The sequence below is a fragment of the Triticum dicoccoides genome, chromosome 7A (assembly GCF_002162155.2).
Source record: "Triticum dicoccoides isolate Atlit2015 ecotype Zavitan chromosome 7A, WEW_v2.0, whole genome shotgun sequence".
NCBI lineage: Eukaryota > Viridiplantae > Streptophyta > Magnoliopsida > Poales > Poaceae > Triticum > Triticum dicoccoides.
The window spans coordinates 96,391,102-96,418,559 of record NC_041392.1 but is presented as its reverse complement, the minus strand read 5'-3'; the positions used below and the strand labels follow the sequence as shown (position 1 = coordinate 96,418,559).

The following is a 27,458-nucleotide window of genomic DNA, read 5'->3' as shown; positions in this document are numbered from 1 at the left end:
GGTGGGTGATCAAATTACTGTTGAGCAATTGACAGAATTGAGCATAGTTATGAGAATATCTAGGCATGATCATGTATATAGGCATCACGTCCGTGACAAGTAGATCGAAACGATTCTGCATCTACTTCTATTACTCCACTCATCGACCGCTATCCAACATACATCTAGAGTATTAAGTTAAAAACAGAGTAACACTTTAAGCAAGATGACATGATGTAGAGAGATAAATTCATGCAATATGAAATAAACCCCATCTTGTTATCCTTGATGGCAATGATACAATACGTGTCTTGCTGCCCCTTCTGTCACTGGGAAAGAACACCGCAAGATCGAACCCAAAGCTAAGCACTTCTCCCATGGCAAGAACTACCAATCTAGTTGTCCAAACCAAACGGATAATTCGAAGAGACTTGCAAAGATAACAAATCATACATAAAAGAATTGAGAGAAGATTCAAATATTGTTCATAGATAGACTTGATCATAAACCCACAATTCATCGTTCTCAACAAACACACCGCAAAAGAAAAAGATTACATCGAATAGATCTCCACAAGAGAGGGGGAGAACATTGTATTGAGATCCAAAAAGAGAGAAGAAGCCATCTAGCTAATAACTATGGACCCGAAGGTCTGAGGTAAACTACTCACACTTCATCGGAGGGGCTATGATGATGTAGAAGCCCTCTGTGATGACGGCCCTCTTCGGCGGAGCTCCGGAATAGGCCCCAAGATGGGATCTCGTGGATACAGAAATTTGCGGCGGTGGAATTAGGTTTTTGGCTCCTGTTCTGATCGTTTGGGGGTACGTGGGTATATATATAGGAGGAAGGAGTACGGCGATGGAGCACCGAGGGGCCCACGAGGCAGGGGGGCGCGCCCTGTAGGGGGGGCTACCCTCGTGACCGCCTCCGGTACTTCTTGGAGTAGGGTCCAAGTCACCTGGGTCTTATCCGAGAAGAAAATCACGTTCCAAAAAGGATTTTTTCTGTTTGGACTCCGTTTGATATTCTGTTTCTTCGAAACACTGAAATAGGCAAAAAACAGCAATTCTGGGCTGGGCCTCCGGTTAGTAGGTTAGTCCCAAAAATAATATAAAAGTGGAAAATAAAGCCCAATATAGTCCAAAACAGTAGATAATATAGCATGGAGCAATCAAAAATTATAGATACGTTGGAGATGTATCACCTCCCCAGTTGGGGTGGCCTTCCTTTTCTTGTCTCCCCCGTCTGGAGGGGGAGCATCCTCTTCTGCCTCCTCGTCTTCGGGGGAGGATTGCGCCGTAGAGTCCTCGGACGGTGAGTCCGACGATGCCTGGCGTCGGGAACTCTTTCGGGTTCCCTTGGCTTTCTTGGTCTTCTCCGGCACCGTATAAGGAGCCGGAGTCAGCATCTTCGCCAGAAGAACGTCTGCTGGGCCTTCGGGCAGAGGAGCCGGACAGTCGATCTGTCCAGCCGTCTCCTGCCAGTCCTGTCAAAGGTACAGGAGTTTAGATCCCGCATGGAGTCAACCTATAAAAAATAAGTATCATGTGAAAGGTAAAGCAGCTTACCGCACTAGCTTGGCGCTTCGCGCTGAATCCGCAATCCTCAGTAATGGGAGGAGGGACCTCGGTGCTTTTGAACAGCACCCTTCAGGCATCTTCGTGGGTGTGTCGAAGAGCCTGTTCAGAGTTCGGTGCTGCGCCGGGTCGAACTCCCACAAGTAGAAGTCCCGTTGTTGGCACGGGAGGATCCGGCGGTGGAGCATGACCTGGACTACGTTGACGAGTTTGAGCTTCTTGTTCACCATGTTTTGAATACATGTTTGGAGTCCGGTCAGCTCTCCCGAACTACCCCAGGACAGGCCCTTCTCTTTCCAGGAGGTGAGCCGCGTGGGGATGCCAGATCGGAACTCAGGGGCCGCTGCCCATGCAGGGTCACGCGGCTCGGTGAAGTAGAACCACCTTGATTGCCACCCCTTTATGGTTTCCACAAAGGAGCCCTTGAGCCATGTAACGTTGGGCATCTTGCCCACCATGGCGCCTCCGCACTCCGCCTGGCAGCCGCCCACAACCTTCGGCTTGACGTTGAAGGTCTTCAGCCATAAGCCGAAGTGGGGCTTGATGCGGAGGAAGGCCTCGCACATGACAATAAACGCCGAGATGTTGAGGATGAAGTCCGGGGCCAGATCATGGAAATCCAGGCCGTAGTAGAACATGAGCCCCCGGATGAATGGGTGGAGAGGGAATCCTAGTCCGCGGAGGAAATGGGTAAGGAACACTACCCTCTCATGGGGCCCGGGGGTGGGGATGAGCTGCCCCTCATCTGGGAGCCGGTGCGCGATGTCGTCGGGCAGGTATTTGGCTCTCCTCAGCTTCTTGATGTCTCCCTTCATGACGGAGGAGACCATCCACCTGCCTCCCACTCCGGACATGGTTGGGGAAGGTTGAGGTGGGAAGTGCGGAGTTGGGCGCTAGAGCTCGAGTGTGCGAAAACGGATGAGCAAAGGAGGAAGAAGGCGTGGATGAAAAGGTGAATCCTTATCATTTATATGGGCGGACGAAACTAAGCGTCCCCACTAGCCTGGTAAAACTCGCTTATCCCCCAAGCGCCGTAATCGATGGCGCGGTTGGGTTACCCACACCCGTATTGATGAGAATCTTGTGATAAGGGGACACGATCTATGCTTTGACAAGACGTGTCGAAAAGCTGCCCCGCGTTATGTGCGGGGCTAGTTAAAGGAAACGGTTCGAATAATCACCGGGCCGTGACATAACGTCATGCTGCCAAAACAAGCCAGCAAATTAGATCTGCGACAATATTATTCTCTCTACGGTGGAATGTGGAACTTGTTTTGCAGGGTCGGACACTATCCTCGTATTCAAATTCTTCTGTGATGTATTCGGAGAAGGAACCTGCCTTGCAATGCCGAAGACAATACTGCGCGCCGGACTCATCATCATTGAAGCCTTGTTCAGGGGCTACTGAGGGAGTCCTGGATTAGGGGGTCTCCGGACAGTCGGACTATATCCTTTGGCCGGACTGTTGGACTATGAAGATACAAGATTGAAGACTTCGTCTCGTGTCCGGATGGGACTCTACTTGGCGTGGAAGGCAAGCTAGGCAATACGGATATGGATATATCCTCCGTTGTAACCGACCTTGTGTAACCCTAACCCTCTCCGGTGTCTACATAAACCGAAGGGTTTTAGTCCGTAGGACAACAACCACAACATACAATCATACCATAGGCTAGCTTCTAGGGTTTAGCCTCTCCGATCTCGTGGTAGATCTACTCTTGTACTACCCATATCATCAATATTAATCAAGCAGGACGTAGGGTTTTACCTCCATCAAGAGGGCCCGAACCTGGGTAAAACATCGTGTCCCCTGCCTCCTGTTACCATCCGGCCTAGACGCACAGTTCGGGACCCCCTATCCGAGATCCGTCGATTTTGACACCGACACCTAAGTTCAAGTCCCGCATATCTTTCCCCCACTGACTTGATTCCGCGGTTGCGTTGCTCTCGCACTTGATCTTGAACTCCAGGTAGTTAGCTTCGCTGATCGAAGGATTTGTCTCCTTGATCTTCTCATAACTATCACCTTTTTCAATCCTTCTCTTCACCGTGGCTCTCCAAGTAGCCAGGGCTGTGCTCATCTTCGTGAGGGTGGCACTATTCACTTTATTACCTGAGAGGCGTGTGTTTGCGAAGTCACCAGGGAACTTATATCGTTCGTGCAGCTTCATGAAGAGGAGGTTGCGCAAATTCCCTCGGTCACGATGCCTTAGGTTCTCGGTGTTGATCGAGACGGTGCTCTAGAGAATGCACCCGAGCTGTCCCACGCACCCCTTGACTAATTCTTTGGGCGCCGTTGGATTCCCACTGGAGGACACTTCAGTAAATTCCTCCTTGACTGTGCTGAGCACGTTCGGGCGCCGGTCCTTCCGTTGCCTCTTCGGTTGGCTGTCATCTGTGCGTGCGCTGCCATCATCAATGATGGCATCCTTGGCGGCACCATCAGTGGTGTCATCCCCGACGCCACTAGGGGTTGTGTAGTCGGGATCGGTGTCTTCCGCGGCGTCCTCATAGCGGTGAGGTTCTTCCTCCATCTCCTGGGACAGCTCCCAGAATGCCTTGCCTGAACCGCCGGCCTCATCGTTGTGGTCCATGTTCGCTCTAAATAGGAAAAAAGTTTGGTCAAAAAGTTGGTTATTGTCAAGGAACAAGATCTCTAAGTTGACTAAATAACCTAATTCTCGAGGAATGTCGCCAAAAAGTTGGTTATTGTCAAGGAACAATTGAGAGATGTTTGTGATATTGCCTAGGTGTTTTGGGATGGAACCTGTTAGTGTGTTGTTGCTAAGGTCCAAGTCCACGTTCTCAAGGACCTCATCTTTGCAGGCTAATTTTCTAGCTTGTAACACTGGGATTAGTAGCTTAATTAATCGACTAGTCGGTCGTATGGTCGTGTAATTAACTTGTTTTAATACTGGCCAGTCATGTGGAGTATACTAGCTCACTGGGTGCCCCTAAAGATACCCCGGCCGTATCATTTGATTAATTAGTAAGTAAGCAATTGATCTAGCTAGCATTGCCATGCCATGCATCCACCTTGTTTTAGTACTAAACTAATCCAAGGCCTCTTTCCAAATCCAGAACTCCTCTAACTTCTCAAGATAACCTAGTTGTCGAGGGATGTGTTCAGAAAGTTGGTTGATGTCAAGATACATGCTGATTAATTTTTGTTTCGGTTGAGAATCGGGCACCTTCTAGGTCAAGAAAATTGGGCATGACCTTTGCTAATTTTCATGACCTAGGAGTGCCCCATTCTCAACTGAAACGAAAATTAATCAACATTTCAGGAGAAAGGGGTCATTTCAGAAGATCACAAGTAGCAGCAGCATCACTTGACAAAATCACAAGTAGCAGCGGCACAATGATATATAAAAAGCAAGTTAGAACTTGCATCTGAAGAGCAGCCTGGAAACTGTATTGGGACGAGGCAACTTTTTATTTTGCGATGCACAGTAGCACCACTAGTACATTTTGGAACTCATGGACATTTGACCATTATTAGATATGGTTCACTATCTGACTATCATATTTGCATCACATAGTTTCAAATCAATATTTCAGAGTTGAATTTGATAAGTTTCAAACCAACAGAGTTTCCAAAACTGAACCATACTGGAAATTCTTATATATATCTACTAACTGGAGGCACCAATGGAGCCTCCATTTCAATTTTCGGAAATCACATAAGACTAACCTTAATATCTTAAATTCTAGAGTCCTATAAGATCGAAATCTGAAGTCGGAGTACTAGCAAGATGGAATTAACTAGCTGGCTTGGACAGATGATAGTTGTATGCTGCCTGTTTAAAACCAGTACTTCAGAAGATTGAAATCTTAAGTCAGAGTACTTACTTCTGCTCACCCATACGTGTTCATTACATTTCCTAGCCACTAATTAAGTACTACTCCACTTACATATCCGGGTAAGTAGCAATATAGAAAGATTCACCACACCCTTTTTGTCGTCATTACCATCAACTTCTTAGCTAGCATACTTAGTTTGTTTCATCGTTCTCATCATCATCAACATATTATGCAACTTATGCAGTTATTTACCAACAGGGCTTCCACCAAGCATGCTGACTTTCACTTGACCAACTATCTCACTTGCCGCACAGCTTATCTTCTGGGATAATTAACCATGACAAAACATTGATGTTATAGGTTCTGAATTTATAACCAGTGCACATAGTTACAACTTGCAACATGCAAAGGTTTTGCAGCAAGCAAAAGTAATTTCCCAGGTTATTCACGAGCAAGCATATACATACAGGACTAGCCACTTTATTTGCTCATCCATTACCAGCAATTTACTATTTACTTCAACTTCTTAAGTGGAAAACTGAAACTGAAACAAGATAGCACTAAATACTTCAACTTCCTCATCTGTCTGCAGTTAACTTCCAACTTGGTAATCCATTTGGATTGACAAAACACGCACACAGAGCATCACTAAGTGGCAAAGATGCAGTTTTACTAGAGGGGCTTGTGCCAGACAGAGGTGTTGGGGAAGGCGCCGTCTCCACTCAGAGGTACGGCTAGGGTTCGCCGCTGGACGCGTGCGTGCACCTGCCTGAGGAAGCAAACCAAGGGCATGAGGGGAGGGGAGGGAAGGGAAGGGAAGAGGAGAAGATTGGGCGAGAGAGTGCATACCTCGACGACTGCGCGACGGAGCAATCAGGCTACCGCGCTCGATCTGGTCGGCCGTTCCCGAGCACAGGCATGCGGAGGCGAGGTCGTCGTCGTCGTCCCGGTGCGCGAACGAGCGATTGGGCGGATGGATCTGACCTGCTCCGTCTCCGGCGAGAGTGGGGTGGGGTCGGAGGGGGGAGGATGGGGAAAGGGAGGCGGCGGGGGCCCGAATTGGGAACGAACGCGTCCCATGGGCGAGGGCGGCGGCGCAGTGGGTGGGGCGGCGGCGCAGTGGGTCGGGAGCTGCTCCGGCTGAGAGAGATGTGGGATTGAGAGAAGGACGAACGACTGAGAGAGATTGAGATTGGGAGAAGGACATACAGAGCGGGGAAGGTTAGTAATGGCGCACCATCTAGGGATGCACCATAAACATAGTGATGGCAATGGCGCATCTTCCTCTAGTGCACCATTACTAACTTTTTTTTGGATTTTTAGTTGCATCTAATAATTTTTTAGAAAATGACGATCAAATTTGAAAACATTTATGAATGTGAAAAAATATCATCAAATTTGTTATTTAAAAATATTTATGAATATGAAAAAATATCATCAAATTTGTTATTTGAAAATATTTTTTTGGATTTTTAGTTGCGTCTAATAATGTTTTAGAAAATGATGATCAAATTTAAAAACATTTATGAATGTGAAAAAATATCATCAAATTTATTATTTGAAAATATTTATGAATATGAAAAAATATCATCAAATTTGTTATTTGAAAATATTTTTTTGGATTTTTAGTTGCGTCTAATAATGTTTTAGAAAATGATGATCAAATTTAAAAACATTTATGAATGTGAAAAAATATCATCAAATTTATTATTTGAAAATATTTATGAATATGAAAAAATATCATCAAATTTGTTATTTGAAAATATTTTTTTGGATTTTTAGTTGCATCTAGTAATTTTTTAGAAAACATTTATGAATATGAAAAAATATTCATGAATTCAAAAAGTGCCCATGAAATTTAAAAATATTCATTAGTTCAAAATATATTAACAAATTCAATACTTTTTGTGAGTTAGAAATTCAATACCAGAATAAACCTAAATAAAAATTGGTATACCAATGGCGCACCTCCTAGGGGTGCGCCATAAGTACCCATAGCAATGGCGCACCTTCTCCTAATGTGCCATTAGTAACTTTTTTGTGGATTTTTAGTTGCATTCATTTGTGAATTGGTAAGACATTTATGAATATGAAAAAATATCATCAAATTTGAAAAAATATTCATAAATTCAAAAGGTGCCCATGAAATTTAAAAATATTCATGAGTTCCAAAAATATTAACAAATTCAATTAATATTTTTTGGGAGTTAGAAATTCAATACCAGAATAAACATAAATAAATATTCACGAGGACTAGAACGGGAGAAATATCATTTCCATATGTCGACATACAATCGAGAAATGAAGACTACAATTTAAATACAATCGATCTTAGCTAGCTATCTTTTCTCAATCTTCTTGCCCTTCTTCTTCGCAAATGGAGTTCTTTTGTTGAACGGACGTCCTTTAGGTAGGGTGGTCCCGCTTCTTCTTGTGGTGTATGGCACTTCATCGTCGTCGTCATGTTCCATCTTCAGGTCGTCGTACATGTCGAAGTCTTGCTCATTGGCGACTCCATCCATTCCGATGATCTTCCTTTTGCCTCTCCTCGCGACAACACGACTGGCCTTTGACGGGTCGGTAATGAAGAAGCATTGGTCCACTTGGGAAGCCAGTACCCATGGCTCATTTTTCGCGGTGATATTTGCACCCGCGGTCTTGGATTTGGCTTCGGGTATAACCATGGTGGTGAAATACCGGTCTTCTTTTAGGACGCTCTTGGCCCATGTGACACGGAACATCGGGACCTTCTCTCTAGCGTAGCTCAGCTCCCAAATCTCCTCGATCCTTCAATAGTATCTGTCCTTGTTGTTACCGGTGTAGGATTCCATCGTTACCCCGGAGTTCTGATAACCATCGCTCTTCATGTCCTTTTCCTTGGTGTAGAATGTGTAGCCGTTGATATCGTACGCCTCATAGGTCATCAGGTTGTGCTCAACGCCCTGTGACAAGGCGAATATGAGTTTTTCTTCCGCGGAAGAATCCTCATGTAAAGGGTACGACAGAAGCTTCTCCTTGAACCAACACGTGAAACATGAGTTGTGCTCTTTGATTATATCTCCGTCTGTCCTCTGTTGGCCTTGGTCATTGTACGTCTTCTCAATAAAGGTTTTGTGCTCTACCAACCAAGGATCGACCACATCTATGTGTTGTAGCGCGACTAGGTTTGCTCTTTCAAAGTCGGCGAGTCGGCCCTCGAAGTCGACATGCATTTCATGGCATCCCTCGCGGTGATCCCATCCAGCAAGCCTACCGAGGTGTTTGTTGACGGGAAGACCAACGAGGTTCTCGATGCCTAGATAATTCGTGTTGTAGGAGATGCACTCTTCGGTCAGAAAGCCCATGGCTATGCTTCCCTATGGACGTGACATGTTGCGAACGTATCCTTTGATGACACCATTCATCCTTTCGAACGGCATCATGCTGTGCAGGAACGTCGGCCGGAGTTGGACGATATCCTCCACGATATGGACCAGCAGATGGACCATAACGTTGAAGAATGCGGGCGGGAAGTACAACTCAAGCTCGCATAGTATCACCACGATCTCTTCCTGTAGCCTTCTGAGTTGCCTCACGCCAACCGACTTCCGAGAGATGACGTCGAAAAAGTTGCATAGGACAAAAAGCATTTCACGGACGTGCGCGTCCATGATCCCACAGATTGCAACTGGAAGTATCTGCGTCATCAGCACGTGACAGTCGTGAGACTTCATCTTGCTGAACTTCTGCTTCGTTGAGTCTAGATATCTGCTTATCTTCCCTGTGTAACCGTAAGGAAGTTTTACTCCTACGAGGCAGGTGAAAAACTGCTCGCTCTCCTCCTGACTTAGAGTTAAGTTCACGGGAGGGTAGTCATTTCCGATCTTCTTGGCCTTTTTGCCTTTGCGATGACTTTCTCTGTCCTTCGCCTCATCATCATCATCATCATCATCATTAGCGTGAGGCTCCTCCCTGATGCCCATTGATTTCAAGTCTGCCCTTGCTTTCGGCCCATCTTTAGTCCTCTCTAGCATGTTGAGCAGGGTACCAAGCAGACTCTCGCACACGTTCTTCGTGATATGCATGACATCAAGGCTATGAGGCACACGGAGGATCTTCCAGTACGGCAAGTCCCAGAAAACAGACCTTGTTTTCCATACCTTCAGCAGCGGCTCTAGCACCTTTCGCTTCTTTCCCGGCTTTGGAGCCTTTCGCTTCTTTCCCGGCGGTGGGCAATCTTTCCAATTTTTCAACAGCTCGTATATTTCCTTGCCGCTCCTCGTACGCGGTCGTCTTCGGGGTTCGGTTTCACCATCGAATGGATCCTTGCGTTTTCTCCATGAGTCATCGTCGCGAAGCCACCTTCGATGTCCCATGGACACGGTTTTCGAAGACCCGTGATCTCTATCTAGATGGAGATACGTTGTGTCATCCATGCACCTGACACATCCAGAAAATCCGTGGACCACCTGCCCCGCAACATATCCGTAACCGAGATAGCCGTGCACCGTCGTGAGCAGTGCGGCTCTCATAGGGAAATATTCTTTCTTTGCAGCATCCCTCGTATTGGCTGGTGTTTTCCACAGTGTGTCTAGCTCCTCTTTCAGCAGCCCCAGATACAGATTGATGTGGTTCCCTGGTTGCTTCGGCCCTTCAATTAGCATACTCATGTGAATGTACTTCCTCTTCATGCACAACCAGGGGGGAAGGTTGTACATCCACACAAACAAAGGCGAGGTGCTATGTGTGCTTCTCTGGCTGCCAAACGGATTGACTCCATCGGTGCTCGCGCCCAGCACGATGTTCCTTGGATCGTCCCCAAATTCTGGGTGTTCAAAGTTTAACGCTTCCCACTGGCTCGCATCCTTAGGGTGACTCAACATCTTGTCTTTTTTATTTATCTCCGGTTCAGTTCCATCATCTTCTCGCTTCTTCTCCTCCCTATCCGCCTGCCGACGCGGGAGCTTTGCTACCTTAGGGTCCGTGAAATACCGCTGTAGACGAGGAGTGATCAGAAAGTACCACACCACTTTTCGAGGAGCTTTCTTCCTCTTCTCGTATTGAGTGACGCCGCACACCGGACATATGGTAGACTCCGCGTGCTCATCCCGATAAATGATGCAATCGTTCATGCACACGTGGTATTTCACGTGCGGTAAATTCAGAGGACACACGATTTTCTTCGCCTCCTCGAAACTGGTCGGGCACTTGTTCCCCTTGGGAAGACGTTCGTGCCAGAATGACATGTTCTCGACGAAGCATGCATCGGTCATTTTATGTTTTACCTTCATCTCCAGAGTCATGAGCGTTACTTTCAGGCGGGTATCCTCGGGCCTGCATCCTTCATACAATGGAGTAACCGCGTCTATCTCCAGTTGATCCAGCTTGGCTTTCTCTCGGGCGGCAGCTCCTGCATTACCCGTCTGCTTGAGAAGTAGCTCTTGAATATGAGGGTCCTGCACCCAGCCCATCGATGGTCCATTGTCGTCTGCTCCGGCATCTTCATCTTCATGATCATGCCCTTCGTCTTGATCTTCCTCATCATCATGTCCGACATCTTCTACATGATGACTGTGTACTGCATCAACTTCGTGATCATGTCCTAGAGATTCTTCGTCTTCTCGCCCGCCCTCGCCGCGGTTGTCTTGCTGCCCTTCCTCATTTCTTGCCCGGCCCCCATGGACGACTTCATAGTCATCTTCATCACCTTGCCACCGATAGCCATCCATGAAACCACACAAGAGCAAGTGGTCCCGCACCTATACGGAATCTGGGTCCATAAGGCTCTTCAGCTTGCATCTTCGACACTGACATCTTATCTCCGCCTCGTTCTTTTGAAGCGTCTCGTCCTTCGCGGAGCTCAAAAACCTATTCCCGATGCCTTCGGTCAACGTGCGGACCATGGTCGCCTGCGGGGTAGAGCAAAACGATATTTTAGAACCAAAAAAAATTAGGATGACTTTGCCTAAAAATAGGACCAAAAAGAATGCATAGTGCCAAATTCTCGCCCAAACGGAAATGAATCAACATTCCGGCAAAATATTGGCAACTATCACATTTCAAATACCGGTACTTGCAAACACAAACATATGCAAGACCACAAACATACGTAGATCTAGGCCATAAAAAGTGTGTACGTTGTTGGAGGGAGAAAAAAGTAGATCTAGAACATAAAGAAACCTTTCCCCTTACTTACCTATCAAAAAAAGGAAATTTAACCACTTAATTTGGGTGAATCTATGGTGCAAATGAGGTGAGGAGGAGGAGGCAGCCGAGACAAGCTTGGTAGAGGTGGAGAGAATAAAGTGGGGAAAGTGAGTGTGGTAGGTGGCTGTCCAAAATATCTAGCTGCTCCCAGGTTACCAATCGCGCACCACCTAAGAATGCGCCACGCATCTGGTGTGTGGTGCGCCATTACTAGTTTTTTTTAAAATAAAATAAAAAACATGTTAGTAGTGGCGCACCAGCGGATAGTAATGGTGCGCCACTACTAACAATTTTTTTATCTTTTTCTTTCAAAAATAGTAATGGCGCACCACACACCGGGTGCGCCATTAGTAATGGACATTAATGGCGTACCTGTATATGGTGCACCACTAATATATAGCAGTGGCACACCACATACATTGTGCGCCATTAATGCATTAGCTATAGCCCTTTTCCTAGTAGTGTGTTGTGATCTAAAACCTAAGGGTATGATGAATAATATCATAATCCTCTATTGACTAGACTGGCCTTGGCTTATATAACATACTAGAGGCCTAGGATAACAAGAGTCCTAGTCAAATACGTCGGTGGAGAGGAGTCCTTGTCTTGATCACCAAGTCTTGTGGAATCTTCCTCGTATGGGGGTCCTCGGCACAATCCAACCGATCGGGAGACGATGTGGTGAGTACTGATAACCCACAAGTATAGGGGATCACAACAGTTTTCGAGGGTAGAGTATTCAACCCAAATTTGTTGATTTGACACAAGCGGAGCCAAAGAATACTCTCAAGTATTAGCAGTTGAGTTGTCAATTCAACCATACCTGGAAACTTAATATCTGCAGCAAAGTATTTAGTAGCAAAGTAATATGATAGTAGTGGTAACGGTAGCAAAAGGTAACAATAGTAGAAGTAATTTTTTTGGTATTTTGTAGTGATGATAGCAATAGCAACGGAAAAGTAAATAAGCGAAGAACAATATATGGAAAGCTCGTAGGTAATGGATCGGTGATGGAGAATTATGCCGGATGCGGTTCATCATGTAACAGTCATAACCTAGGGTGACACAGAACTAGCTCCAGTTCGTCAATGTAATGTAGGCATGTATTCCGAATATAGTCATACGTGCTTATGGAAAAGAACTTGCATGACATCTTTTGTCCTACCCTCCCGGGGCAGCGGGGTCCTTACAGAAACTAAGGGATATTAAGGCCTCCTTTTAATAGAGAACCAGAACAAAGCATTTACACCTAGTGAATACATGAACTCCTCAAACTACGGTCATCACCGGCAAGTATCCCGATTATTGTCACTTCAGGGTTAACGGATCATAACACATAATAGGTGACTATAGACTTGCAAGATAGGATCAAGAACTCTCATATATTGATGAAAACATAATAGGTTCAGATCTGAAATCATGGCACTCGGGCCCTAGTGACAAGCATTAAGCATAGCAAAGTCATAACAACATCAATCTCAGAACATAGTGGATACTAGGGATCAAACCCCAACAAAACTAACTCGATTACATGATAGATCCCATCCAACCCATCACCGTCTAGCAAGCCTACGATGGAATTACTCATGCACGGCGGTGAGCATCATGAAATTGGTGATGGAGGATGGTTGATGATGATGATGGTGACGGATTCCCCTCTCCGGAGCCCCGAACGGACTCCAGACTAGCCCTCCTGAGAGGTTTTAGGGCTTGGCGGCGGCTCCGTATCGTAAAACGCGATGATTTCTTCTCTCTGAATTTTTTCTCCCTGAAACACAATATATGGAGTTGGAGTTGGAGTCGGAGAGGCAACAAGGGGCCCACGAGGTAGGGGGCGCGACCCCACCCTCGTGAAGAGGTGGTGGGCCCCCTGGCCTTCATCTTTTACATGTATTTTTCATATTTTATGAAAAGTTGCTCCGTGAAGTTTCAGGTCATTCCGAGAATGTTTGTTCCTACACATAAATAACACCATGGTAATTTTGCTGAAAACAACGTCAGTCCGGGTTAGTTCCATTCAAATCATGCAAGTTAGAGTCCAAAACAAGGGCAAAAGTGTTTGGAAAAGTAGATACGACGGAGACGTATCAACTCCCCCAAGCTTAAACCTTTGCTTGTCCTCAAGCAATTCAGTTGATAAATTGAAAGTGATAAAGAAAAACTTTTACAAACTCTGTTTGCTCTTGTTGTTGTAAATATGTAAAGCCAGCATTCAAGTTTTCAGCAAAGATTATAACTAACCACATTCACAATAAGGCATAGGTCTCAAGTTTACTCATATCAATAGCATAATCAACTAGCGAGCCATAGTAATAAATCTCGGATGAAAACACTTTCTCAAAACAATCATAATATGATATGACAAGATGGTATCTCGCTAGCCCTTTCTGAGACCGCAAAACATAAATGCAGAGCACCTTTAAAGACCAAGGACTGACTAGACATTGTAATTCATGGTAAAAGAGATCCAGTCAAGTCATACTCAATGTAAACTAACAGTAATGAATGCAAATGACAGCGGTGCTCTCCAAATGGTGCTTTTTTAATAAGAGGATGATGACTCAACATAAAAGTAAATAGATAGGCCCTTTACAGAGGGAAGCACATATTTGTAGAGGTGCCAGAGCTCGGTTTTGAAATAGAGGTGAATAATATTTTGAGCGGTATACTTTCATTGTCAACATAACAACCAAGAGATGGCGATATTTTCCATGCTACACACATTATAGGCGATTCCCAAACAGATTGGTAAAGTTTATACCCCCCCCTTCCACCAACAAGCATCAATCCATGGCTTGCTCGAAACAACGAGTGCCTCCAACTAACTAGAGTCCCAGGGGGAGTTTTGCTTGCAATTATTTTGATTTAGTTTGCATAAAGCATGGGACTGGGCATCCCGGTGACCAGCCATTTATCTCGTGAGTGAGGAGCGGAGTCCACTCCTCTTGAGAATAACCCTCCTAACATGGAAGATACAGACAGCCCTAGTTGATACATGAGCTATTCGAGCATACAAAACAGGATATTTATTTGAAGATTTAGAGTTTGGCACATACAAATTTACTTGGAACAGCAGGTAGATACCGTATATAGGTAGGTATAGTGGACTCATGTGGAATAACTTTGGGGTTTAAGGGATTGGATGCACAACCAGTATTCCCGCTTAGTACAGGTGAAGGCTAGCAAAAGACTGGGAAGTGACCAGCTAGAGAGCGACAACAGTCATGAACATGCATTAAAATTAATCAACACCTAATGCAAGCATGAATAGGATATAATCCACCATGAACATAAATATCGTGAAGGCTACGTTTATTTTGTTTCAACTACATGCGTGAACATGCGCCATGTCAAGTCACTTAAATCATTCAGAGGAGGATACCATCCTATCATACCACATCATAACTATCTCAATAGCATGTTGGCACGCAAGGTAAACCATTATAACTCATAGCTAATCAAGCATGGCACAAGAAACTATGATCTCTAGTCGTCATTGCAAACATGTTTATTCATAATAGGCTAAATAAGGAACGATGAACTAATCATATTTACAAAAACAAAAGAGGTCGAGTTCATACCAGCTTTTCTCATCTCAGCCATTCCATCATATATCATCATAATTGCCTTTCACTTGCACGATCGAATGATGTGAATAATAATAATAGTGCACGTGCATTGGACTAAGCAGGAATCTGCAAGCATTCAATAAATAGGAGAAGACAAGGCAGTATGGGCTCTTTTGTCGGATAAACAATAATGCATATAAGAGCCACTTCAACAATTTAATTATGGTCTTCTCCTATCGACCCCCAAAGGAAATAAAAGAAATAAAACTATTTACACGGGAAAGCTCCCAAGAAGCAAAAGAAGAACATGAAATCTTTTTGGGTTTTCTTTCTAATTTCTACTAAAAGCATGGAAATTAAACTAACTAAAAGCTACAACTAATTTTTTGGTTTTTCTTAAGGTTAATTAAACACACAAGAAGAAAGCATAAAAAAGAAAATAAACTAGCATGGATGATACAATGAAAAAGTATGAGCACCGACATCTAGCAATGAGTATGTGAACATAAATGTAATGCCGGTGGGAAATACGTACTCCCCCAAGCTTAGGCTTTTGGCCTAGGTTGGTCTATGGCCACGGCTGGCCTGGCGGATATCCATAATAGTAGTTGGGGTCGTACTGAGAAGAAGAGGAGGAAGACTTCGATTGCCACTGGCTGACAATCATCTCCGGATCCCACTGGTAATTAGACTGTCATGAAGGATCAACTTGTGGTTCCGGCTCTGGTCCACGGCTGGTGCAGGGTTCCGGTAGGCGTAAATAGCCTTCAACGGAACAAGGTACGTGCCTGAAGATAAATCAAACAAAGAAGGAGCAAGCAGGGTAATAGTCTCAGGATGATGTTTATTAAAGAACAATTGATATTTAAGCTCTCCTTCCCTATTCTTTACAATAAAATCATGTGCCACCATAATTTTATAATCTAGATAAACATGAGGCATCACTTTTTCTTCCTTCTCATAATGCCTAATAGGTATGTTAAAATGTGTAGCTAGGCGTGAAGCATAGATGCCTCCAAAGATGGGGCCCTTGGTACGGTTCAGACTTAACCGTTTGGCAATAATGCCGCCCATACTAACAGAGTTATCACCATATAAACCATGGAGCAAAATAATAATATCAGAGATACTAAGTTTCCACAGTTTCCGCGACCAACTAAGCAACAACTAGCAAATAATGCAAAATAACGTAAAACATGAAAATGTATGCTAGTGATTCGTGCATCGGAAGCCTTTCTTGTTTCCCCTACAGTGATAGTATCAATAAACCCCTCCACATCATCGTGATGTGGTTCTTCTGTCTTGCCCTCAAAAGGGACTAAGCAAACCCGACAAAAATCATAAAGTGACATCTCCTTATGCTCATCATATAAATAAAACTCCACCATAGGTGGTGAGCTCCTAGAATGGAAATGAAAGTTTTGCACAAAGATATTTGTGAGTAAGAGATACTGTTCGCATTGGTCATGGAGGAAAGTGGTAAGGCCTGCATTCTTAGCCAATTCATGAAAATCTTCATAAATCCTGGCTGCTCTCAAGAAATCTTCGGAAGGCCATTCACACGCTCGAACCTCCGTGGTGCGAGGCAGATTATACTTAGGCTTCGGTGCCTTTTCCTTTGAGCTTTGGCTTGATGAGCCCCTCAAAATTCTCCTCATCATTTTCAAGGAACAATCTCCCCAAGCAGTTTTGTGAGAGGTGCTTTGAGCAAGGAGATCGAAAATGGCAGCTAAGTGAGCTAGAACTCGTGCTTGAGCTGGATATTCGTGTTTGGGGGAGGAAGAAGGAGTGTATGGGTGAAAGGATAAGTGGAGGAGGGCCACCATGGGCCCACGAGGCAGGCAGGCGCGCCCTCCACCCTCGTGGGCAGGTTGTTGACCCCCCTGTTGTGTTCTCAGTGAAAAATATTCTAGAAAAAATCATATTTAAATTTCAGGGCATTTGGAGAACTTTTATTTTTGAGGTATTTTTATGTTGCATGGATAATCAGATAACAGACAGAAAATATGTGTTTTATTTTATTTAATATAAATAACAGAAAGTAAAAGTGGGGTACAGAAGGTTGTGCCTTCTATTTTCATCCATCTCATGATCATCAAAAGGAATCCACTAACAAGGTTGATCAAGTCTTGTTAGCGAACTCATTCCGAATAACATGAAACCGGAGAAATTTCGAATAACACTATGTTACCTCAACGGGGATATGCACATCCCCAATAATAAGAATATCATATTTCTTCTTGACAGTAGGAAGAGGAAATTCAAAACCTCCAAATATAATCGATGGAATTTTTCCAATAGAGTTGATACTATGAACTTGATGTTGTTTCCTCGGAAAGTGTACCGTATGCTCATTACCATTAACATGAAACGTGACATTGCCTTTAGTGCAATCAATAACAGCCCCTGCAGTATTCAAAAAGGGTCTTCCAAGAATAATAGACATACTATCGTCCTCGGGAATATCAAGAATAACAAAGTCCGTTAAAATAGTAACATTTGCAACTACGGCAGGCACATCCTCACAAATACCGACAGGTATAGCAGTTGATTTATCAGCCATTTGCAAAGATATTTTAGTAGGTGTCAACTTATTCAAATCAAGTCTACGATATAAAGAGAGAGGCATAACACTAACACCGGCTCCAAGATCACATAAAGCATTTTTAAAATAGTTTATTTTAATGGAGCATTGTATAGTTGGTACACCGGGATCTCCAGGTTTCTTTGGTATTCCAGCCTTAAAAGTATAATTAGCAAGCATGGTGGAAATTTCAGCTTCCGGTATCTTTCTCTTATTTGTAATTATATCTTTCATGTACTTAGCATAAGGATTGGTTTTGAGCATATCAGTTAATCGCATACGCAAAAAGATAGGTCTAATCATTTCAGCAAAGCGCTAAAAATCCTCATCATCCTTTTTATTGGATGCTTTGGGAGGAAAAGGCATGGGTTTCTGAACCCAAGGCTCTCTTTCTTTACCATGTTTCCTAGCAACAAAGTCTTTCTTATCATAACGTTGATTCTTTGATTGTGGGTTATCAAGATCAACAGCAGGTTCAATTTCTATATCATTATCTTTACTAGGTTGGGCATCATCATGAACATTATCATTAGCATTATTACTAGTTTTAGGTTCATTACCAGATTGAGTTTTAGCATCAGAAATAGAAATATCATTTGGATTCTCAGGTGTTTCAACAATAGGATCACTAGAAGCATGCAAAGTCCTATCATTTTTCTTTTTCTTCTTTTTAGAAGAACTAGGTGCATCTATATTATTTCTTTGAGAATCTTGCTCAATTCTTTTAGGCTGGCCTTCAGGATACAAAGGTTCCTGAGTCATTCTACCACCTCTAGTCATAACTCTAACAGCATTATCATTTCCTTACTATTCAATTCATTGAGCAAATCATTTTGAGCTTTAAGTACTTGTTCTACTTGAGTGGTAACCATTGAAGCATGTTTACTAATAAGTTTAATTTCACTTTTAACATTAGCCATATAATCACCCAAGTGTTCAAGAATATTTCAATTGTATTTCAATTGTCTACCAAAATAAGCATTAAAATCTTCTTGCTTAGCCATAAATTTATCAAACTCATCTAAGCATGGGCTAGCAAACTTAGTAAATGGGACTTCAGCTTTATCATATCTATAGAGAGAATTTACATTTACTACTTGTGCCAGGTTATCAAGACCATGAGCTTCTTCAATAGGTAATGGATTAATATTATATGTTTCTTCAACAGGCGGTAAATTAAGACCATGTATTTCTTCAATAGGAGGTAAATTCTTAACATCTTCAGCTTTAATACCTTCTTCTTTCATAGATTTATTTGCCTCTTGCATATCTTCAGGACTGAGAAATAGAATACCCCTCTTCTTCGGAGTTGGTTTAGGAATAGGCTCGGGAATTGGCTCCGGAGGTGTGCAATTATTTTCATTTGTCAACATATTATTCAATAGAATTTCAGCTTCATCCAGTGTTCTTTCCCTGAAAACAGAACAAGCACAACTATCCAAGTAATCTTTGGAGGTATCGGTTAGTCCATTATAAAAGATATCAAGTATTATTTTTCTTAAGAGGATGATCAGGCAAAGCATTAAGTAATTGGAGAAGCCTCCCCCAAGCTTATGGGAGACTCTCTTCTTCGATTTGCAAAAAATTATATATATCCCTTAAAGCAGCTTGTTTCTTATGAGCAGGGAAATATTTAGCAGAGAAGTAATAAATCATATCCCGGGGACTACACACACAACCAGGATCAAGAGAATTAAACCAAATCTTAGCATCACCCTTTAATGAGAATGGAAATATTTTAAGGATATAAAAGTAACGAGTTCTCTCATCTTTAGTGAACAGGGTGGCTATATCATTCAATTTAGTAAGATGTGTCACAACAGTTTCAGATTCATAGCCATGAAAAGGATCAGATTCAACCAAAGTAATTATATCAGGATCAACAGAGAATTCATAATCCTTATCAGAAACAAAGATAGGTGAAGTAGCAAAAGCAGGGTCAGGTTTCATTCTAGCATTTAGAGATTGCTTGCTCCATTTAGATACTAACCTTTTGAGTTCATTCCTATTTTTTCAAGCTAAAATAGCTAAAAAAGATTCTTGATCAAAAACATAACCCTTAGGAATAACAAGTGATTCTTCATCATCACTTTCATCAGTATCATCAGATTCAATATTTTCAATTTCTCTAGCCCTAGCAAGTTGTTCATCAAGAAAATCACTTAGTGGCACAGTAGTATCAAGCATAGAAGTAGTTTCATCATAGGTATCATGCATAGCATAAGTGGCATCATCAATAACATGCGACATATTAGAACAAATAGCAGAAGCAGGTGTAGGTGTTGCAAGCTTACTCAAAACAGAAGGTGAATCAAGTGCAGAGCTAGATGACAGTTCCTTACCTCCCCTCATAGTTGAGGGATAAATATTGGTTTGGGATCTCTCAAGTTCTTCATAATGATAAGCAGATATATATCCCAAGTGACTCAAAGAATAGAGCTATGCTCCCCGGCAACGGCGCCAGAAAATAGTCTTGATAACCCACAAGTATAGGGGATCACAACAGTGTTCGAGGGTAGAGTATTCAACCCAAATTAGTTGATTCGACACAAGGGGAGCCAAAGAATATTCTCAAGTATTAGCAGCTGAGTTGTCAATTCAACCACACCTGGAAACTTAATATCTGCAGCAAATTATTTAGTAGCAAAGTAATATGATAGTAGTGGTAACAGTAGCAAAAGGTAACAGTAGTAAAAGTAATGTTTTTGGTATTTTGTAGTGATGATAGCAATAGCAACAGAAAAGTAATAAGCGAAGGACAATATATGGAAAGCTCGTAGGCAATGGATCGGTCATGGAGAATTATGCCGGATGCGGTTCATCATGTAACAGTCATAACCTAGAGTGACACAGAACTAGCTCCAGTTCGTCAATGTAATGTGGGCATGTATTCCAAATATAGTCATATGTGTTTATGGAAAAGAACTTGCATGCCATCTTTTGTCCTACCCTCCCGTGGCAGCGGGGTCCTTACGGAAACTAAGGGATATTAAGGCCTCCTTTGAATAGAGAACCGGAACAAAGCATTAACACATAGTGAATACATGAACTCCTCAAACTACGGTCATCACCGGTAAGTATCCCGATTATTGTCAGTTTGGGGTTAACGGATCATAACACATAATAGGTGACTATAGACTTGCAAGATAGGATCAAGAACTCTCATATATTGATAAAAACATAATAGGTTCAGATATGAAATCATGGCACTCGGGCCCTAGTGACAAGCATTAAGCATAGCAAAGTCATAGCAACATCAATCTCAGAACATAGTGGATAATAGGGATCAAACCCTAACAAAACTAACTCGATTACATGATAGATCCCATCCAACCCATCACCGTCCAGCAAGCCTACGATGGAATTACTCACGCACGACGGTGAGCATCATGAAATTGGTGATGGAGGATGGTTGATGATGACGATGGCGACGGATTCCCCTCTCCGGAGCCCCAAACGGACTCCAGATCAGCCCTCCCGGGAGATCTTAGGGCTTGGCGGCGGCTCCGTATCGTAAAACGCGATGATTTCTTCTCTTTGATTTTTTCTCCCCGAAACACAATATATGGAGTTGGAGTTGGAGTCGGAGAGGCAACAGGGGGCCCATGAGGTAGGGGGCACGCCCTAGGGGGGCAGGCGCGCCCCCCACCCTCGTGGAGAGGTGGTGGGCCCCTTGGCCTTCATCTTTTACAGGTATTTTTCATATTTTTTGAAAAGTTGCTCCGTGAAGTTTCGGGTCATTCCGAGAACGTTTGTTCCTGCACATAAATAACACCATGGTAATTCTGCTGAAAACAGCGTCAGTCCGGGTTAGTTCCATTCAAATCATGCAAGTTAGAGTCCAAAACAAGGGCAAAAGTGTTTGGAAAAGTAGATACGACGGAGACATATCAAGTACCCCCTAGTCCAGGACACCGTCACTCATGTTCTACTACGGGCCAGATTTCCATAATCTAGCCCCAAATTCTTTCCTCCACATCTCGGCTTTTATCGTCATGTGCGAGGCGCTACTCCGCATCCCCCCATACTTTGGCCTATGGCTAAAAGTCTTCAATGTGAAGCCGAAGGTGGTCGACGGGCAGCATGCGGACTGCGGCGGCGCCATGGTGAGCAAGCTCCCCAACACCACTTGGCCTAAAGGGTCCTTCTGGAGACCATCAATGTGTGGCAGCAGGAGTGGTTCTACATTACTGAACCACGCGGCGCCAGGTGGGCGGCCACTGCTGAGTTCAGATCCGGACCCCCTATGTAGCTCGCGTCATGAACCAACAAGGGTCTGGACTAGGGGTCGACCATAGAAGTGCGGATGCTGCAAAAGCGCATCACAAACATGATAAGCAAGAACACTAGACTCACTAACATGATTCAGGTGATGCTCTTCCGCCGGATCCTCCCCTGCGAACTCTGGCCTCTCCACATGTGGGAGTTCAATCCGGAAGGTCTGCGGATGATACGTCTCCAACGTATATATATTTCATGAAGTATTGATGCTGTTATTTTATCATTCTTGGGTGTTTTACAATCATTTTATAGCAACTTTATATCATTTTTTGAGACTAACCTGTTAACCCAGTGCCTAGTGCTAGTTGCTGTTTTTTTGCTTGTTTTTTACATTGTAGAAAATAAATATCAAACGGAGTCCAAACACCACGAAACTTTACAGAGATTTTTCTAGGACCAGAAGGAACCCAATGGGCCAGAGTTGCACCTGGGGGTGCCCCGAGGGGGGCACAACCCACCAGGACGCACCAGTACGCGCTAGGTGGGTTGTGCCCACCTCGGTGGCCTCCCGCACCCCCTCTTTGCACTATAAAATCCCAAATATTCCGAAACCCTTCAGGGTTAACCTAGATCAGAAGTTCCGCCGGCACAGGGTTCCATAGCCACCGAAAACAAATCTAGACCCGTTCCGGCACCCTGCCGGAGGGGGGAATCATCTCTGGTGGCCATCTTCATCATCCCGTCGGCCACCACTATGAGGAGGGAGTAGTCCACCCTCGGGGCTGAGGATTTGTACCAGTAGCTATGTGTTTAATCTCTCTCTCTCTCTCGTGTTCTTGAGATGTCACGGTCTTGATGTATCACGGACTTTGTTTATATGGTCGGATCATATGGTGTTTTCCCCTCTCTATCTTATTGTGATGAATTGAGTTTTTCCCTTTGAGATTTCATTGTTATCGGATTGAATACTTTTATGGATTTGAGAACACTTGATATATGTCTTGCAATTGAATACTCGTGGTGACAATGGGGTATCATATTGATTCACTTGATATATGTTTTGGCACTCAACTTGCTGATTCCCGCGGTGACATTGGGGTAATCTATGCATAAGTGTTGACGCACGTTCTTGTCCTTGTTTCTCCGGTAGAAATCTTGGGTCACTCTTGTAGTTGTTTGTGTGGATTGAGTATTATGAATATGAATATGCTTTGGTGTTATTCTAGTACGAACTCTAGGATAGATCGAACAAAAACAATAGCCTTGTGTTATTTTAGTATGACCTATTGAATAGATCGATCGGAAAGAATAGCTTTGAGGTGGCTTCGCACCCTACAAAAAATTCCTACCTTTTGTTCTCCGCTAATAGGAACTCGGGAGTGATTCTTTGCTCTACTTTGAGGGATAATCATATGATCCAACTATGTTAGCACTGTTGAGAGATAGCACTAGCGAAAGTACGGACCCTAGGCCTCGTTTTTAAGCATCGCAACACCGTTTTTGTGCCCATTTACTATTTTCTACCTTGCTGTTTTTATTTATTCAGATTATAAAAACATATTTCTACCATCCATATTACACTTTTATCACCATCTCTTCGCCGCACTAGTGCACCTATACAATTTGCCATTTAATTGGGTGTGTTGGGGACACAAGAGATTTCTTGAATTTGGTTGTAGGGTCGTTTGAGAGAGACCATCTTTATCCTACACCTCTCATGGATTGATAAACCTTAGGTCATCCACTTGAGGGAAAATTGCTACTGTCCTACAAAACTCTGCGCTTGGAGGCCCAACACGTGTCTACAAGAATAAAGTTGCGTAGTAGACGTCAAGCTCTTTTCTGGCGCCGTTGCCAGGGAGGTGAGTGCTTGAAGGTATATCTTTAGATCTTGCAATTGAGTATTTTAGTTTCTTGTCTTATCACTAGTTTGGTTTATAAAAGAAAAATACAAAAATGGAATTGAGGTTGCATCATATTATTGATCATCTTTATAATCTCTTTCTTGAAAATGATGGTTCGGAAAATTGTGCTCAATTGTTAGAAGATGAAGTCAATAAAATGTTTGGCACAAAATATTTGAGTGATGAGCATGATTGCAATGTTATTAGTATGAATTCTTTGAATATCCTGGTGCTAATGATATGCAAAACTATAAGCTTGGGGAAGCTATGTTTGATGAAGATGATATTTTTAGTCCCCCAAGATTTGATGTGCAAATTTGTTATAATGATTTCATGCCTCCTATTTATGATGATTATAATGATGGAAGTGGATTTGGAGAGGTCATGACTTTATTTAGTGATGAATCGACCATTTTGGATGAGGTTTCAATTGACTATGATAATAAAGTTGCTATATATGATGATTATGGTGATGACATGTATGCTATAAAGAATCTATCCCTAATAATAAAGCATGGATTGACTCCGTGGGTTCACCATCACAATACGCTTCTTCACGTGAATTTACGCTTTCCTTTTTTTCACCTATATTATTTTCTACATACGAGGTGGTACTATTCGTCCAAGGTGGTACAATATTATATCAGTTTTTTCCACCTATATTGGTATTTCCCATACGTCTCACGCGGCTCTCAGTTGGACTCCAACTCTCCATCACTCGCCTCCTCTAATTTCTGCCATAAATATTGATTGAATCCCATGGACGTGGAGGTGGTGGCGGACATCTCCGAGGCGTGGATCGGCCGCTAGAAAAACAGCGATCGACTCCATCTACGAGCCTGGCCTAGAAGACGTCATTAAGTTGTGCCGTGGCCACAACCTATTCTTCAACACAGACGTTGGCGAGGTGGATATCATCTTCTTCTTCGTCAACACTGACACCGAGACCCTCGGCCTTGGCACCGGCAAGGCCGGTGATCTTGGAGAGCGCTCTGCACATGATTGCCGACGTCTCCCGCTCCGATAGGATCGTGATCGAGAAGTCCACCGTGTCCGTCAATACCCGCCGAGGCCATTGAGAAGATCCTCGCCCACAATAGCCGGTGCTTCCAGTACCAAATCCTGTCCAATTTAGTGTTCCTCGCCGAGGGCACCGCCGTGCAGGACCTATTCATGCCCGACTGCGTCCTCATCGGTAGTTGCGAGATACCCGAGGGGCAGACCACCGTGAAGGTCCTTAACCTTAAGGACGTGTACGCGCATTGGGTCCCATGGACTGCGTCATCACAATCAACCTCTGGTCTGCCGACTTGTCCAAGCTCGCTGCCAACGCCTTTCTCGTGCAGCGCATCTCCTTCGTGGATGCCATTTCTGCAACGTCATCGAGGTGGCCTACTCCATTGGCAAGGACTCGCACATCGGCCCGCGCTTCCTCTCTGCTGGCGTAGGCTTAGGGGGCTCGTGCTTCCCACCGACCATCGATGTGTGTCGGGGTCTGCTCGAAAACGAGGCCGTAGTTAGCATCTACGACTCGCAGGTGACCTAGGAGCAGGTGCGGCGCGACCTTGCCATGGACAAGTTTGACTTGGACCACCCGCGCCACCTGCAGCCGGTGGGCGAGCCCGCCAGGCAGCCCGTTGCTGTCACGTCGGATGCATATGAGGCCGCCCGCGTTACGCACGCCATCTGCATACTGACCGAGTGGGACGAGTTCAGGAGCCTCGCCTACAAGCATGTGCATGATGTCATGTAGAAGCCGGCTTATGTCTTCGATGGTTGCAGCATCGTTGACTTGGAGAAGATCCAAGACATCGGATTCATCTTCAACGCCATTGGCAAGCTGCTTGACCAGTGACTCAAGGACATGCCAACCGTTGCTTGTGAGGCGATGCACAACTATTTGCCGCGCGTCCGCGATCGTTCTTCTTAATTAATCACAACACAAAGCATTGTTAAATTTTAAGAGAATTCATATACTCTGTATTATAAAATCAAAAAATTCACATATATGAGGACTTGATGTGTAGAACTTTTCCGTTTTTCCCTGAAGCAGACAACAGAATATCCAAAGTAGTACGAAGGAGAGGCCTAAGCAAAAGCAAAGGGCAGCGAAGCAACGAGGTAGCATACTTGCACTAATATGTTTCATGCGAGCTTAGTGCTTTCTTATTATAATTATTTAAATTTTATATTTAATAGATATGATTCATGGGATAGCACCTAATTTTGCTTCGCAATTTCTGATGGATTACTTCCAAATTACAAGGATACGAGTGTTCAAAAGATAACTAACTAAAACACTGAACATGTTAGTTTGATGATCTGTGACTAACAGTTATATGCACGTTCTCCTCTCTTCCCAGTTGTGTGTGTTGGATTACTGAATTTTAAAGAATGTATGTGTTTTAGGATTTTTGGGGATGTTTGTTCAAGCATAGAAGAAATTTAACTAGGCTTGAACTTTTGGTAGAGAATATCCGTATAATGTCCTTTCTCTAGATTAATTACTTTGTTGTCGGAACTTTTTATCAATTGTTTATCCCACGTGTGACACCAAAATATGGAGTCATAATCAGCCCCTTTTTCAGTTTTGGAGATACACTAAATGGACACGGAGAAAAATACGAAAATATATCATATATGCATGTATTTCCGGCTTTTCATTGCGAGAGTTAGATGACCTGTAAATGTTAAATGAGATGCTTTTAATTCCAGTTCTCAATTTTTTAAAGTTAGATCCCTTGACAAGCTTGCGATTTTGCATATGTTGTGCTAATGTCTACTACACAACCTTCTTCTTGTAGATGTTGTTGGGCCTCCAAGTGCAGAGGTTTGTAGGATAGTAGCAAATTTCCCTCAAGTGGATGACCTAAGGTTTATCAATCCATAGGAGGCGTAGGATGAAGATGGTCTCTCTCAAGCAACCCTGCAACCAAATAACAAAGAGTCTCTTGTGTCCCCAACACACCCAATACAATGGTAAATTGTATAGGTGCACTAGTTCGGCGAAGAGATGGTGATACGAGTGGTATATGGATGGTAGATAAAGGTTTTTGTAATCTGAAAATATAAAAACAGCAAGGTAAGTAATGATAAAAGTGAGTGTAAACAGTATTGCAATGCGTTGAAACAAGGCCTAGGGTTCATACTTTCACTAGTGCAAGTTCTCTCAACAATAATAACATAATTGGATCACATAACTATCCCTCAACATGCAACAAAGAGTCACTCCAAAGTTACTAATAGCGGAGAACAAACGAAGAGATTATGGTAGGGTACGAAACCACCTCAAAGTTATTCTTTCCAATCAATCCGTTGGGCTATTCCTATAAGTGTCACAAACAACCCTAGAGTTCGTACTAGAATAACACCTTAAGACACAAATCAACCAAAACCCTAATGTCACCTAGATACTCCAATGTCAACTCAAGTATCCGTGGGTATGATTATACGATATGCATCACACAATCTCGGATTCATCTATTCAACCAACACATAGAACCTCAAAGAGTGCCCCAAAGTTTCTACCGGAGAATCACGATGAAAACGTGTGCCAACCCCTATGCATAGGTTCATGGGCGGAACCCGCAAGTTGATCACCAAAACATACATCAAGTGAATCACGTGATAT

General features: G+C 43.5%; 1 long non-coding RNA gene and 1 pseudogene across 1 annotated transcript; one reads left to right on the top strand and one right to left on the bottom strand.

Moving 5' to 3' along the window:
- Window positions 1-5,694: 5,694 nt before the first annotated feature.
- LOC119330634 lies at window positions 5,695-6,573 on the bottom strand. Its single transcript, XR_005160179.1, has 2 exons — window positions 6,213-6,573; window positions 5,695-6,132 (listed from the first exon to the last, which is right to left on the bottom strand). It is a non-coding gene; the product is annotated as an uncharacterized LOC119330634 (long non-coding RNA).
- Window positions 6,574-8,569: 1,996 nt separating this feature from the next.
- LOC119333181 lies at window positions 8,570-25,373 on the top strand (annotated as a pseudogene).
- The last annotated feature ends 2,085 nt before the right edge of the window (window positions 25,374-27,458 follow it).